We start from the raw sequence: 14,969 nt of genomic DNA, 5'->3' as shown, positions 1-14,969 counted from the left end.
AAATATTGTTCACTTCTCCCATTCTGAAGGGTTCTCATGTTCCATATTCTTGTTCTTACGATTCCTTCCCCTCCATGAAAGCAATTCCTTTGCCGTTGTATCAGAATGGTATGAACTATGGGTGGCCTTGTCTAACTTTGGAAATACTCCTGTGCAGTGGCAGACCTACAGTTTTGGAGCCCTGAAGCTTGAACTGTTATGATGACCCCTTTGCAACCAACAACAAAGTCTGGGCAATCACTGTTATCTTATTCAATGGGGTGGTTCCACGACAGATCACTACAACTTAAAAAAAAGTTGATTACTATATCCTGCTACATTAACTACTTCCTCTCCTTCCTTGGAGGTTTTTAAGCAGAGGTTTGATGCCCGTCTCATGGATGCTTTAGCTGAGATTCCTGCATTGCAGGGGGTTGGAATAGATAATGACCCTTGGGTACCTTCCAACTCTATGTTTCTATGATCTCAGATTTTGATTTAAATTGCTGTACAGTGGTACCTCGGGTTACATACGCTTCAGGTTACAGAGTCCGCTAACCCAGAAATATTACCTCGGGTTAAGAACTTTGCTTTAGGACGAGAAGAGAAATCATGCTCCAGCGGCACGGCGGCAGCAGGAGGCCCCATTAGCTAAAGTGGTGCTTCAGGTTAAGAACAGTTTCAGGTTAAGAACGGACCTCCGGAACGAATTAAGTTCTTAACCCGAGGTACCACTGTACTGGATTATCTCACATGTCAAAGTCACTGGTGTGAACAAAAGTTTCTTATGCCTTACAATTTTCAAGTTTTTGCTACTCAAATTGGATCTACTCGACCCATTTTTTTAGAAGCAATGTGGAGTAAAGTAACTTCTGGAGCCCCTCTGAGATTAGTTTCACAGTAGATCTGCCCCTGCTCCTGTGCAACTGTTGGTGTGCTGCGATCAGGGCCATAGCTACTGGAAACTAGTCAGGTTTTTGGTCCTGGGTGAAGCCCCCATTGAAGCTCCCAGCCTGTGTATGTGTGTGTGTATGCAAATGCGCATGGGGGTTCCAAACTGGGTCTTTGACCGAGGGGAAATAAAGCCTAGTTTCACCCCTGGTTGCAACCACCTTTACTTAGGCCTGGAGGACAGCCGTGACCCAACGAACTAGTCACAGGCCTATTTGGCACCTTTTATAGGCATGAAACCGACAACCTTTGTGGGCAGGTATAGGCTCTGGAACAGTGCTATTTTTCTAGCAAAAGAGGTGCCAGAACTCACCATGAACACCTCTCTTGTTCTCTTAGAATGGCAATGGCGCCCACCTGAGAGGTGCCAGAACTAAGTTCCAGTGAGTACCTGCTGGGAAAAAGCCCTGACTACTACACGGGGATGGAGGGGAATTTGATTCCATTCACATTTAAAGATGAACGTTCCAAAACAATACACAAACACATCTTTCAAAATCCAAAATATGTGCTGCCCTTCTCCAGCTATGTAAATGTGTACAGAAATGCATATACTAGGGTAAAGTGTGCATTAAAATGCTTACATTTGTGAGAGTAGCATGCAAATGCTTGACCACAGGATTGGGCAAGCTTGACCACAGTAGTTTACTCCAACGCTGGATTACTGCAATGGGCTTCCCTTTGAAAACTGATGCAGAAATGAGGGCAACTGAACTTAGAATTGGAAAAATGAGAAACTGAGAGACAGACTCGCCCATCCCTGATTACTAGTTAGTCTAAACCAGCCCATAGTGGTGGGAGTTTCTCATGACTATTGTGATTTCTATAAAACAGTTATACAGAATTGTGAGAACCACCGTAGAGGCTCTGAAACAAATGCACAACTATAAGAGTCATGGAGAGAAAGAGTGAGAGAGAAAATGAAACATTTCTTCTTCAATTTACTTCATCAATGCCTTTTTCACAAGAGTGATGTATAAGGAATTTTTGTATGTTCGTTTCAGAATTTCATCCATACCCATTACTGAAACTCTTACTTGGTTTGCCTTTCATTTGTCAAAATCTAGTTTGCTTCATGTTTTATTCATTAGTAATTACTTTGTTAAAGTACTCGCATTCATCTTGAGTTCTTTCTTTCTCTTTCTCTCTTTCTTTTAATTTTTGGAAAAGCAATGGTGGAAGTAGTGCAATGAGCTGTCTTCTGTCTCAGCAGCCAGCACCCCCATTCCCAAGAACACCTCAGAACAACATCCAGAGCATCCTAGGAAGAACAAAATGGCAGCCACCGGAAGTGTCCAGTGTCAAAAGTTGAGTCAAAAGAAAAAGGGAAGTTGAAGACAGTCCTGACATCACAGCAGAACCACAAATGGAAGAAATTGGTTCCCAAACAAACTCCTCTGCATTCATTTCCCAACATATGGAAATTGGGCTGAACGGGTCCTGTTCTGTTCAGTTTCCCACTCGTTCTGAAACAAATGCACACCCTTCATTTGCAGTATGCTATTCTATTTCTTGTAACCACTGTAAGGCTCTCTTCACCGTGGAGCATGGGAGCCCTTTCAGTTCTGCACCACAGTGGTATGTGGGCAGAAAGCGCTGATTGCGCTGCTCTTTCCATGCCATGGGCCACCCCTGCAAGGTTCATGGTGTTCACGTAAAGACCTCATTCTCATTCCTAATATATGTAGTTAAAACAGCCTTCTTCTCTAAAGGCTTATAAAAAATTAAAAAGGATCGATAAAGTATGCTTTGGAAGAAAAATGGTTTGTCTAGGCAATGTAATTCTCATTATCCAAATCTTCTGAAATGAAACCTCCTGGGGCAAAGGGCTGAGCAATTTGGGGCATATGCAGCTTATTTTCAGGTATATAAGCCTTTTGGCAGTCACATTTAAGTGGTGTTTGTTTTGGTTCGGTTTGTTCTGCTTCCACATTCATTCGCAGGGTTTACGAGAAAAACTTCGTGTTTCTGTGGTGAAGCACAGAAATAGCTTCATTTGCTTTGTGCGCTCCTTTCTCACAGGCATTTGGCAGAGTGGTTCACATGGCTAAGGAGGGGCATGTTTCTGAATGAGAGGTCTAGCCCATGGCAGCAACAGAGCACTGCTGCTAGCATATTTCTCTCTCTCTCTCTCTCTCTCTCTCTCTCTCTCTCTCTCTCTCTCTCTCTCTCTCTACATATATATATATATAATATCCCCTTTGGGTAGTAATAAATTGCAAACGTTTATGAACTTTAGTTACTGGAATCGAGAGGAAGTTACCCATAGGTTATGCAGATCCTCATATACTGTTGTTGTTCTTGTTTACTTACCACCCACACACAAAAACCACATACAATATTGTTCACAAGTCCGCAGTCCTCTTCAAGCATTTACAATTACATGTGAGAACTCGGACTGGATAGGGGCAATGATGTGTGTGTGAGAGTGTGTTCTGGCTAGCCACCCCTGTCCAGGAGTGGCTGGTGTGGTGGGGCAGTGCTGTGCAGGCCATTCCACTGTGTTGGCTGCTTCTGCCAATATCCCCATGCACACTGCCCCTGCCCCTCCTCTCCTGATCTCCACACATTTAGGTCTGCATTGCGATTCGAACTGCATGGTTAGTGTTAAGTTGTGGGTGAACATATCAGACGACACAGCGATTCTTCAAACAGCTCTTGTTTATTCATAGGCCAGAACAGAACTGAACTGAAGGGTTCAGCCAGCCTGCTTATATAGAGCTCCACTAGAACGCAACAGTAACCATTTTCTGTAACTATCCAATCACTGAACATCACTTTCAATCCCTTATTTGCATATGTGGACCTGAGTGAAAACTATCTACAGTATCCCCCTGCTGGCCCAGGGTGAGAACTTCAGTACATAACAGTTAGGGTATTCAATAGGGACAAATGAAGGTACTACACTTAGGCAGGAAGAACCAGCTGCACAGATATAAGATGGGGGGGGCACCTAGCTTGCCAGTAGTACATGTGAAAAGGATCTAATGGGCCTTAGTGGACCTCAAGCTTGAGTACCTAGAATGTTAGGGGTTGAACCTGGGACCTTCTGCAAAGCAGATGCTCTCTCACTGAGATATGTTCCTTTTCTCTTGTACATAGGATACTAACCAAGCTGAACTGAACACATCTCAGAAAACCCCTTTTGCAAGAAGGTCTGAACTGGAGCCTGCATGTGGGGACATTGGAGCAGGGCTTTTATATGTGCTCTGATCCACTTCAAGCCCATATACAGTCACTCAAACAGGGTTCTGGTTCACACAGAATGGAGGCTGTGCCAATGGACATTCATTTCACTGAGAAGTGCCACCGTATGTAATCTATTTTGCATGCAAAAAACCCCCAAAACCCCATACACACCACCCATGGGCACCTCATAATGAGAGAAGAGAAGCTGAAACCCAGCAAAATCCTAAAGGAATTCCAAAGAGTCCTGGGAATGAGGCAGAAAAAGGGACGCCTTTTCTGCAGGGAAAGAAAACTTCCAAGAAATTAGAGGTCAGGTTTTGGCAAAGCGCTAGTGTAATTAAGCAAGCAGTGCAGTAAATCACAGGCTACATAATGTCTTTTAAATTGGTTTCTAATAACACATGGCCCTTGTGAAAAGACACTTAGTGCTGGTTATTATTGCTATTGCTAATATTATTAATATTCATAGTATGGCATTCAATTAAGTTTTACTCAGAGTATACTCACTGAAGTTAATGAAGGTGACTAAAATAGGCCCATTAATGTCAATTTGTCTACTCTGGGTAAAACTTAGTTGAATGCCACCCATAACACCACCACTGTTGTTGTAAACCATCTATGCGTGACTCTCCTTTAACTCGAGCAGTAACTGCTGTTGACAGGAATGGGAGGGTTCCATCTTATCTTTTGCTTCAGACAGCCAAATGTTTTGGAACAACCCTGCCCTCCCAAAAAATCTCACCCTCCCCTCCCCTAGCATGCAGACTGCGTTGCTTGCAAACATCTTGTCAAAATACTTCTCAGTCATGGCCAGAGTATTTAAGAGATGCTCTCCCTCTATCCTTGCAACAACTACAAAATCCTAAAGAGCAATTTGTTGTTGCCTTTTGTTTCTGTACGGGTGGCGCTGTGGGTTAAACCACAGAGCCGAGGACTTGCTGATCAGAAGGCAGGTGGTTCAAATCCCCGCAACGGGGTGAGCTCCCGTTGCTCAGTCCCTGCTCCTACCAACCTAGCAGTTCAAAAGCACGTCAAAGTGCAAGTAGATAAATAGGTACCGCTCCGGCGGGAAGGTAAACAGTGTTTCCGTGCGCTGCTCTGGTTTGCCAGAAGCAGCTTAGTCATGCTGGCCACATGACCCAGAAGCTGTACACCAGCTCCCTCCGTCAATAAAGCGAGATGAGCGCCACAACCCCAGAGTCGGTCACGACTGGACCTAATGGTCAGGGGTCCCTTTACCTTTACCTTTTTTTGTTTCTGTACAGCCTTTCTCCATGATTTTGTTACATTCCATTTTTTTAGGAAGATTTCCAATAACAATGACAACTGTACGAATAAATACAATTATCACTAAATAGTGCAGAACATGCCTGCAATGATGTGTCGGGAGATTTTGCTTCCAAGTTCCCATTAGCATGACATCCCATTAACATTATATGAGTCTGATGTATTGCAGTCGGCCTCGCCATAGGATTATTACAGGAAGCTGGATGTTACTAGCTCAGGCAGAGAGAGCTTCAGGCAGGCTTCCATAGCCACATGGAAAACCTGGGAGTGGTGCGGATGGCAGCAGCATTTGGAAACCTCATAGCCCAAGGACACATACCTCAAATTCAATGGGATCTTTAAGTATGTCCATCATTTCATGTGCCCAAATAACATTTGCCCACCAGGGAGTCTGCTATATAGTCTTGCCTCAGATGTTTTTAGCAACTTAAGATCTGCGGAGGCTTTTAGCTTAATGGAGGTTTACACAACCTTTTGCCCTATGGTTTAAATGTCTCCAGCCCTGGTGGGCCTGGTGGTAAGTGAGGGTTTGGGTGTGTGCTGGGAAGGATAAGGATGAAGGAGAGCCTTCATGTATGTAGCAGTAAATGTAAAAATAATGCAGTATCCAAAAAAAATTATAAACGCAGCCTGAATGTTCCAAAGCTTAGCTAGGTTTTGCTTGGTTAGGAGTCAAAACCAACTGCTCTCTGCTGTATAGGACCATTTAAGCTGCCCAGATCTTATAGGCAGATAGCAGACCTCCTCCATATGAACTTGAAGAATCTGGTGCACTGAATCTCAGTGATTCTCAAAGCCGGGATAGAAATCCATTGGAGAGATCCATTGGGGAGTTGAGGGTATGTGAATGCTACTGGCTGTCGGTGGGGGACAGGGGACAGGTTAGTGGGTGGAAATCAGCTGGTGCAAGAAAGTAAAGCAGGCCTAACAGTGGTGCCCAATGTGCTGCACTGCACGTCCCATCAGCTTCAGTCAACATAGCCAATGGTCAAGGGTGATGGGTGATAGAGACGGTCCAAAGCATAGGGAGGGCAGCATGTTAGTTGTCTTTCTGGGTTGAAGGGCAGAACTGCCAATTGGGTTCTACACAAAGGGAAAACACAACTGGCAAAAACTCAGATAAGCAATGCTGGGCTTATAAGCATTGCTAGTGAGCAATCCAGACTTGAAAGAAGACACGCAGAGGAGGGTATCTTTGGGCCTTGCATTTGAATTTGTAATTTTAATACAAATCCACCCAGATACAGATCTTAATTGAAGGCAGAGGTTAGGATAATTTGCGGATATTTCATGATTACTATCGTGACAGGGTTGCCTCCCAAGCAAGCCAAGCAAGTATCTTGTGGAAATCAACCTGCAAGAACACAGCATATGCAGGGAAGCAACACACACAGCTGTGCTGGGAGGGGGGGGAGAGGAAGGAAGACGCTGACAGGGAGGGAGCCTCGCTTCCTAAGAAGAGCTGTCTCAAGTAGGAAGGGGTCTGCACATGCAAACCTCACCCAAGCCCAGCGGTTCCCCACCGTCCCACCCCTTCAGCACAGGGTGGAGCACATCACAAACGGCAGACTTTGAGAAGCAACTTCAAAGGTTCTCCCTGGAGGATTTTCCTGTAACAGAATTGAGAAACATGAAAATACCAAGCCCTCTTGTTTTTCTTTACTCACTTAATCAGTCACATTGCTTCTTCAAAGGTTAATTGCTATTTTTTTATGCAACGTACATCCCCTCCCCTCAATATATTTCCAGTTTTGTTTGTCTTTTTTGTTTCCTTGCCTACTTGGATTGATTAGGTTGTCATGCTGGAAGGCCAAGAGCACAATTGTGTGCATGTTTACTCAGAAGTAAAGCCTACTGTGCTCAATGGGCCTTACTCATGGGGTACAGTTGGATAGGATTGTTATGGGGATCTACAAAGATTTGCACTCACTGATCACATTATTTGAACTTTTATATACTTTTAATCTATTTAAAAGTTATGTATTGTTCTTTGCAATTAACCTCCAGGATGTTTCTCTCTCTCTCTCTCTCTCTCTCTCTCTCTCTCTCTCTCTCTCTCACACACACACACACACACACACACACACATACACACACACAGATAGAGAGAGCCCACATGACAAAAATCTATACACAAGCAATTTCTTCCCAATTGACTCTTATAATAGCTTTTGTGTTGCTCTGCAAAGCCACACACATGAACATTCACTTTAACATGCTTTCCATGCTAAAATGCTAGCCTTAATTGGGTGTGTTTGAGTGAAAGAAATGGCGTTTTAAGCTCCTGTAAGATACAGCACAAGACAACTGTATACGCAACCAAGTCTTCACAAAAGAACAGCTCTTTGAAATGCTCAGTGAACTAGATGGAGAGTAAATTTATAGACATTCTATTTCTTCATTAATTCAGAGATCAATCCTGGTTATGGGGAGCCAGCAAAAGTTACACTGACTTAATTTAAGCCAGAGTAAAGTATGCCAGATCCAAACCCTGTTTTGGAGATACATACCAGCTGGGCTGGTCCCAGTCTGGCATAGTGAAAAGAAACCATGAAAACGGAGATCCATCTCAGCCAGCATTGCCACAAGAATGGTGCTCACATGGGAGAATTCCCAAGCACCATTCTAGGTAGCTCATGGGAAGAGGCTCTCAACCGCCGGCCCAGGAATGCAAACTAAGAGGGCACATGTGGTGTCCCTAGCAATGCTCAATTCATCAGCCTATCAGCACAGGCCACACATTGTGCACTCCAGGCATGCATACCGCACACTTTACCAATCACATAGCCATGAGCACCAACAGCATGACACATATCAACCAGGTAAAACAAATACAGGTGGAGCACACCAACACATCCCACACTCCACACGCTGCCACTGCCTGGGCTACACCATAGAATGTGCAACACACATGGGGAGATGCCTGTGGATATTTTATTGAAAGCACCCTATGAAATACACACAACAAAGGCAGCCATCAGACAACAAACACACACCCCTCCCCAAACCCCAAAACAAGCCCACCTGCAGCAGGGATGATCCCAGACCCTGGCAGCAGGCACTGCCTCCTTGTCTTTAGGGAGAGACAAATCCATAAATTTTACTTTCTCACGTTTTCAGCCTGAAGTTCTCCCCATTTGCAATTTTAAAAAGGAAATCCACATGAACATTCACATTTCTCCTAATATATGCATATTTGCATGTTTGACATAATATAAACATTTCTGCAAGTATTTCCCCTAAAATAAGACCATTATTTTCATTATTTTCACTAATATAGACATTTCCCCCCTAGTATATACTTCACTGTATAACAGTTTTGGTTGGAGAACCAAATTGCAAAATTCAGAGATGTGTGCATTCTGAAAGATAGCTGCATTTCAGTTTGCATATTGGCTCCATGAGGGCAAATCAGGTTGATTCCCATTAAAATACTAACTGACCCAATTTCTCCCCCACCTCTACCTTCTCCTCGCTGTCTCTTCTACTCTCAGCAAAGCGCTTGCTGACAGAAGGGGAAAGATCACCCTGTGGATGGGGCAAATGTTAATGAGGCCCCCAACACTTCTCCAAAATGGGCATGAGTTGAGGTGAAACACTTCACAAAAAGCGGTCCCTATTTCAGCTAAGCCTTTGATAGGCTATGCCTCCCATTATTGAAGAATACTGTATTTGAAACCTGGAATTCAACGTATGCCCAACCCCATCTGTCACTCAGGCACTGGCAATGTCTACCGCTGCATATTAAACCGTTGCGCACAAACACAGTCAAAAGGAGAAATGTATGCTGTTCCTTATGTGAGCCAGTGTTTGCAAAAGTTGAATCTGAAGGAGGGGGAAAGGCTTGTAAAGGCATGAAGCGTATTTTCAAAGCTGGCAGGCTTGCCAAATACTTTTTTGCCAAATACACAGCAACCACTTAACGGATGTAGAGAGGGGGAGAGGGAACCTCAGTCCTGAGGGCCAAATCCAAATCACTATCTGGCCCTCAGGATTCTTATCAGGTCACACACATGTCCAAGTCACGCCCCTCACCCTGCTCTGCACCCTCTTTACCTGGCTCAAAATTGTCTTTGAAACTCTGATTATGCTTCTCACTTGCATGGATGGAGGATAGAGAGGGTTATTTGTGCTAGCCAAATGTATGAAGGTACAGGCCACATTCATTGCTCTGCCCACATTTGCCTCTAGCCCTGCCATCAAATGGAATGTAGCCCTCAGAATGTAGCCACATTCTGAAAAAGTTCACCTGCTCTAGTTGCGGAGTGAGTAGCCCTTGGAAGTTGCGTTTGCCTGGTCTCTGGTGGAAATAAGACTCCAGGAAGGAGCTTTGTTGATTATTCCCCCCCCAGGTGCTTCTACCTCCCCACACCTAACAGCACTCTGGATCCATATTTACAGGAGCACTCCTGTCCCTCCTGTGAGGCAATTGCCTCTCCCTGGTAGTGCTTTGCAATGACAAAAGACCCGTCAGGCTTCATTACGACAGTTTATCTTGTAGTTTGCCCCTCAAAGGTTAAGGCTTCACAGCCATGATTAAGCTTAGAAGAAGCTGGACTTGAAAAATCTGGCTAAATCGGTTCTTCTTTCCAAAGAATTATGTTCCCATAGAGCCCTAGTTTTAACCAGTCTCTTTTTATTTTCAGTTCTTTATTTTCCACTAGCCTGAGCAACCTTCTTCAACCCGGTGGCCTCCTGATGCTTTGGAACACAATGCCCATCATCCCTGACCACTGGCCTGTCTGAGGCAGGAGTCTAAAACAGCAGCTAGGAGAGAAAAAACAGTCTTGTAATTCAGCGGAAGGGGCGATCCACATGCTACTGATCTGTCAAATATGTTGTTTCTGCAGAGGTTTTACCTATTCTGCACCCCCCACCCCACACACCTGCCACAAATCTCTGTCCCTGTGTACATAAAGACTGCATTCTTATTACACGCTGATGTGGCTTCATTACTTTGGGTTTTATGCCGTTCTCCTTGGCAGCAATAATAACTGATTGCTGTGTGTTCCACTGAAGGAGCCACGTGATGCTGATTCTCTCATGCACTGCCATGGAAATGGGAATGGAAATAGCTCAGGTGACCATGTGAGGTGGACCCCTGCCAAGCAATTGCATTTAACAAGAGCTGGAGATAAAGGGAGCACGTGGACCGTTCAAAGAACTCCAAAGACATGCATTCACAGGCACCCACACACACATAGACAGCCTTCCTCCACCCCTTCAACAGCCCTTTTGATATACTACAGTTTTCCTACTTTTTTTTTATATAAAAAAAAATTATTCGTCTCCGTCAGCATGTTTGAACCAACAGCCAGGTTGGGCAATCCTTCCTAGAAGATTAAAATACCACTGAGGCCAGATTTCTATGATGCAGGAGTTCTCACACTTTGTCACAGCATGCCTCCCTAGCGTAAACCTCCTCCCAAGTAAATCAAGGCGCTTTCACATTTCACAGGGCAACCTCCCCCAAAGAGGCTCACCTGGTGCTTTTGTTACATAGTTTTAGGTGACAGGCAAAAGCATTCCTCTTCACCCAGCCTCTGGCTAATTAAACAGCCTTTAGCCTTTTAAACTTTCTTTTTGAGGGGAGGGGTGTGACATACACTTACTACAATACCATATGGCACGAAACTTACCTGAATTTTGATGTGTGCTTACATAATGCCCCCAAATGAATCTTCTTTGCTATTATTCTTAATTACTGTAATTTACACAGATCCCTTCTTCAGTTATCTAACACTGTTTCTATGCTGGAAACTGCAAAGGGAGCTATGTAACGTCAGACACAGGCCACAACAAACCAGTCCAATTAAACAATCATGTTGCGTTTGGTTACTCCTATCGTATATAGATCTGTATTTAGCTCCAGCTTATTACAATATAGATTGATGGACCTGATGGCAACATAATCTAGGTAAGTGAATACCTGCTTCCTGATAGGGATCTAGGAGTCCTAAATTTAGGAATTTGTAGATGGAGTCCCTGTGTCTGCTCATACTGATGCAAGGCTGCCTCGGGTAAAAAGGGTGTTGTCATACACTTTGCATGACCTATGGATCAAAAGACAGTTGCCGCACATTTTGTGACCCATTAAGTATACTACCTTGTAGCCTGAAAAACTGGCTTGCTTGATTTTGTGATAACTCTGTAAGAAATGGCTGATTGTCGTTTTTCTATGCACTGAACGGACTTTTCTGAATAAACACAATTAGTTAGGTTCTTGTAAAAAAGCTACAGCAGGGATGGGCTCCCTTTTTTATTACTGTTTATGTGTATTATAATTTCAGATGTTTAACCCTAACACTTCCTCCCCAAGGGGAACCCAAGACTGCTCACAGCAGTAAAATTACATGAAATGATTCAAAACATTATGACAGCAGTTAAAACCAGTGGAATAAAAACTTCATAAAACTGTCAGCCTAAAAGCCTGGACACATTTTTCAAAAAGTATTTACATATTTCACGAATGCAGGTAAACAGATCTCTGCATGCTCAGAAATCTGCACAAAGTTCTGAGCTGTTGTCGAGGAGGGCGCACAATGCCTTTCGCACACCCTCCAGTCCCCTATTAGCGCACACTCAGACACAACCCCTTTCACACTCACATGCCCGTCATAGACACAGATTCTAGAGCCTCTGGGAAAGAACCAATAAGCAGAATTCTGCTTACAGAAAGGATGCTCAAGGTCACTATTAACCGATTCCTCATCCTCCTGCATCCCTGGTCTAGGGCATAAAACTGCCCACATAGTGCCAGTTGCTTATATCATTGTGGGAGAACAAACCCCCAGGAACACAAACAGAAGGTTTGATCCTAAAGGACTCCTCCCTGCTCAGCAAATGTCCTTCCATGAAGGAAGGTAGTAGGGTTTAAAAATAAAAAATCTGCAGCTGTGTTGAACTACCTCCTATGCCAGTTTGGGGGTTTGGAGGCTTCCTTAAACCTCTGGAACAGATTTTTGGGAAGTGTGGGGGTTGGGGGAGTCAGCTAAAATCATATCCGGCCCTACCATTTATAGGAACCTTCAATTATGGAGGGATTAATTCTGTGCATGGAGGAGCACCATAGGATCTAGCTGTTTGTGTGGGTGGGCATGCACAAATGCTCCCATATGGAGGCAAGCTTGCTTGGTCAAGTAGTCTATATGGAGCAGTGGGGTGGGAATCCAGCTAACTAGGCATTCAATTAACTGATCTTATATTCAGGGGGGGAAGCAGGCGGGAGAAGAGGGAGGGAATCATTTATTTATGCTGTTCATGTTAGGGCCATCATTTATTCATACTGTTGATATAGTTCTTTCATCAGCTTCATATCACAGTTGATCATACATCCAAACAGTGCCTGGGTCTAAACACCACCATCACCACCAAAAAGGAAAAAAGAAAAACGGAGCCAAAAATCCGCAGCACTTTAAATGTTGCTTTTCAACACACACTGTGCAAAGGTGCGTACGTTAGGCCAACAAACACATCCACACACATATACACAAAGTGGCAGTTCTACGCTTCTGGGACAGGAAAAGAAAAGGGAAAAAACCATGTATAATTCAGTATTCTTGTCTCTCTGTAGGCTTTATATAGCAATTTAACTAAAGGCAAAGGGGCTCTCCGAGTGAACTGAAATGGAATGAAAGAAAAGTCAGTCATGGAATTGTAAGGAAGGAACGTTCCTTCTTGCGGCCATCTAGTCTAACCTCCTGCACCAAGGTGTCATGAGGAAAAGTGCAAACAAAGTCCACCCAGATGTCCTGCGTTCTACAGCCATGATTTTATAAACATGGTTTCAGACAGTGTTTGCAGTACAGTATTTCTAATATATTGATGCATGCCACTCCAGTTTCTGAATGGTGAGAGATTCCAGGTTTTCCAGGTGCTTACCCAGGGTTTGTGTCTCCTTCAGAATGAGGGACAGAGGAGACTGTGTGGTGCCTCTATGATAAATGGTTTATTCACACATATATGAGCCTATGATGGAGAAAGTGCAGAGCATTCACATCCCCAAAGGGTCTTGCTTCTCCTGTAGCCACAGCCTTGGATTCAGACAGAAATCAAGCACTGCTCAGTCCTGCTGAGCAGCACTTTTCCCAGCCTGCTGCTTCCAGCTTCTAGCTCCCATAACTTAATTCTCCACTCTGGCCTTTGTCTGTCTGTGAGTTGAGGGAAGGGAACCCACCCACAGCACTGAACCACTTCCTTTGTTACCTTAATGACCCATGCTTATAAGGTTATGTTCTTTGTTGTATATTTTGTTGATGCAAACTTGTGCATAGTAATATAGAAAAGAGGTATACAAGTTAAAAGTGAAATGAAATACTTAGGCTGTTACCTCACAAGGAAGCTAGCCTGGCTATTCCAGGAATTTGAATCCTTTCTTAGATTTTAACATTTTCTGGTTCCAGGAATTAGAAGGCTATTGGCATGCCACCGACTCCTCCCTTCCCAAACTAATAACACTATATTTTATACCGCGTGGGTTCGTTCATACTGATTTCAACTAGCATGTCGTGAAACAGAGATACAGGGACGCTGCCTCCCAACACAAGCATCACTGCTGCTTACTTGGGACAGCACTGGGGCAGGGCGAGGAGGCGGAGCTTCAGTATCAGCAGGGTGGCTCCACCCCCACCCCTCTACTATGGCTTACGGCCTATTTGACTTTAATTATGCCCGGTCACTGTGGCAATCTAACTCATAACCCCCATCCTGAATGCACTTATAACTAAGGCACTTATAACTAAGCACAGCTTTCAAATTATGGTGATGCCAAACCGCCAATTATCATGGTGACATGTTCATACACAACAAGCAAGTGAAAACTAAATAATGTAAGCTAGGTGGAAAGATGTTCAGCCTAGATACTGAACATTACATTTTAGACTGAGGCAGCAGACAACCAAAGGTATGGCAGGTACAATTAAGTAGATGTAAATAAGTACCACCGATAAGAAGTGCACAAGTTAGAGAACATATATACCTGTACACACTGCTATTTTTCTAGAAAAAGAGGTGCCAGAACTCACCACCTCCCTTATTCTCCTATAATGGCAATGGCACCCACCTGAGAGGTGCTGGAACCCCTGTGCTGTACATCTTAGAAGGCCTAAGTGCTTACATTGCATTTATTATGGGACTGACCAGTGCTGTTTTTTATACAGGAGGCTGCTAGGAAGTCATTTGCACAGGGCTCCCTCAACTAGATTTTACTCTTTGATCTGTGTCTGTTGCTGGTCAAGCAAATCAATATAATCCTAGAACTGGCCATGTTTGCATCATGCAGGGTCAATTGAACCCAGACTGCAGCCAACAAGTTAGAAAGATGCCTCCAAGATGCCTCTATGATATTTTGGGTGATGTTAGGTACTTTAACAATGATGCTCTAATGGTATCTAAACTTATGCAGATATTGGTCCATAAGAGTCAGCCATCATTACATATAATTGAGTTGATAAGGGGGAAATGGAATGTGTGGTTTGGTTATGCTTTAAACTCCCTGCGATGCTAGGCTTCTCCCAATCAGATACATAATCTCTATACATATAAAATTCATGTTTTGAAATATA

General features: G+C 43.8%; 1 protein-coding gene and 1 long non-coding RNA gene across 11 annotated transcripts in view; one reads left to right on the top strand and one right to left on the bottom strand.

The window, feature by feature from the left end:
• The window catches only part of LOC308596139, a 231,686-nt gene extending 229,431 nt beyond the window's left edge, over window positions 1-2,255 (top strand). For all 6 annotated transcript variants that reach the window (XR_014012350.1, XR_014012351.1, XR_014012352.1 and 3 more), the window contains one exon: window positions 2,144-2,255. This is a non-coding gene — a long non-coding RNA (uncharacterized lncRNA). The remainder of the gene's footprint in view (window positions 1-2,143) is intronic.
• LOC308596132 (uncharacterized protein) overlaps window positions 1-14,969 on the bottom strand; it is a 270,729-nt gene that overhangs the window by 138,722 nt on the left and 117,038 nt on the right. The window contains exon 1 of one of the 5 annotated variants that reach the window (XR_014012334.1): window positions 11,046-11,170. The exons of the other annotated variants lie outside the window; for them this stretch is intronic. The gene's annotated coding sequence lies outside the window, so the exon portion shown is untranslated. Of the gene's footprint in view, window positions 1-11,045; window positions 11,171-14,969 lie in introns of those variants that run through there. 5 annotated transcript variants of the gene reach the window in all.

Source organism: Podarcis bocagei (genome assembly GCF_964188305.1).
Source record: "Podarcis bocagei genome assembly, chromosome: 10".
NCBI classification, from domain to species: Eukaryota; Metazoa; Chordata; class Lepidosauria; order Squamata; family Lacertidae; genus Podarcis; species Podarcis bocagei.
The sequence above is the reverse complement of the archived record's forward strand: the minus strand, read 5'-3'. Positions and strand labels throughout refer to the sequence as shown.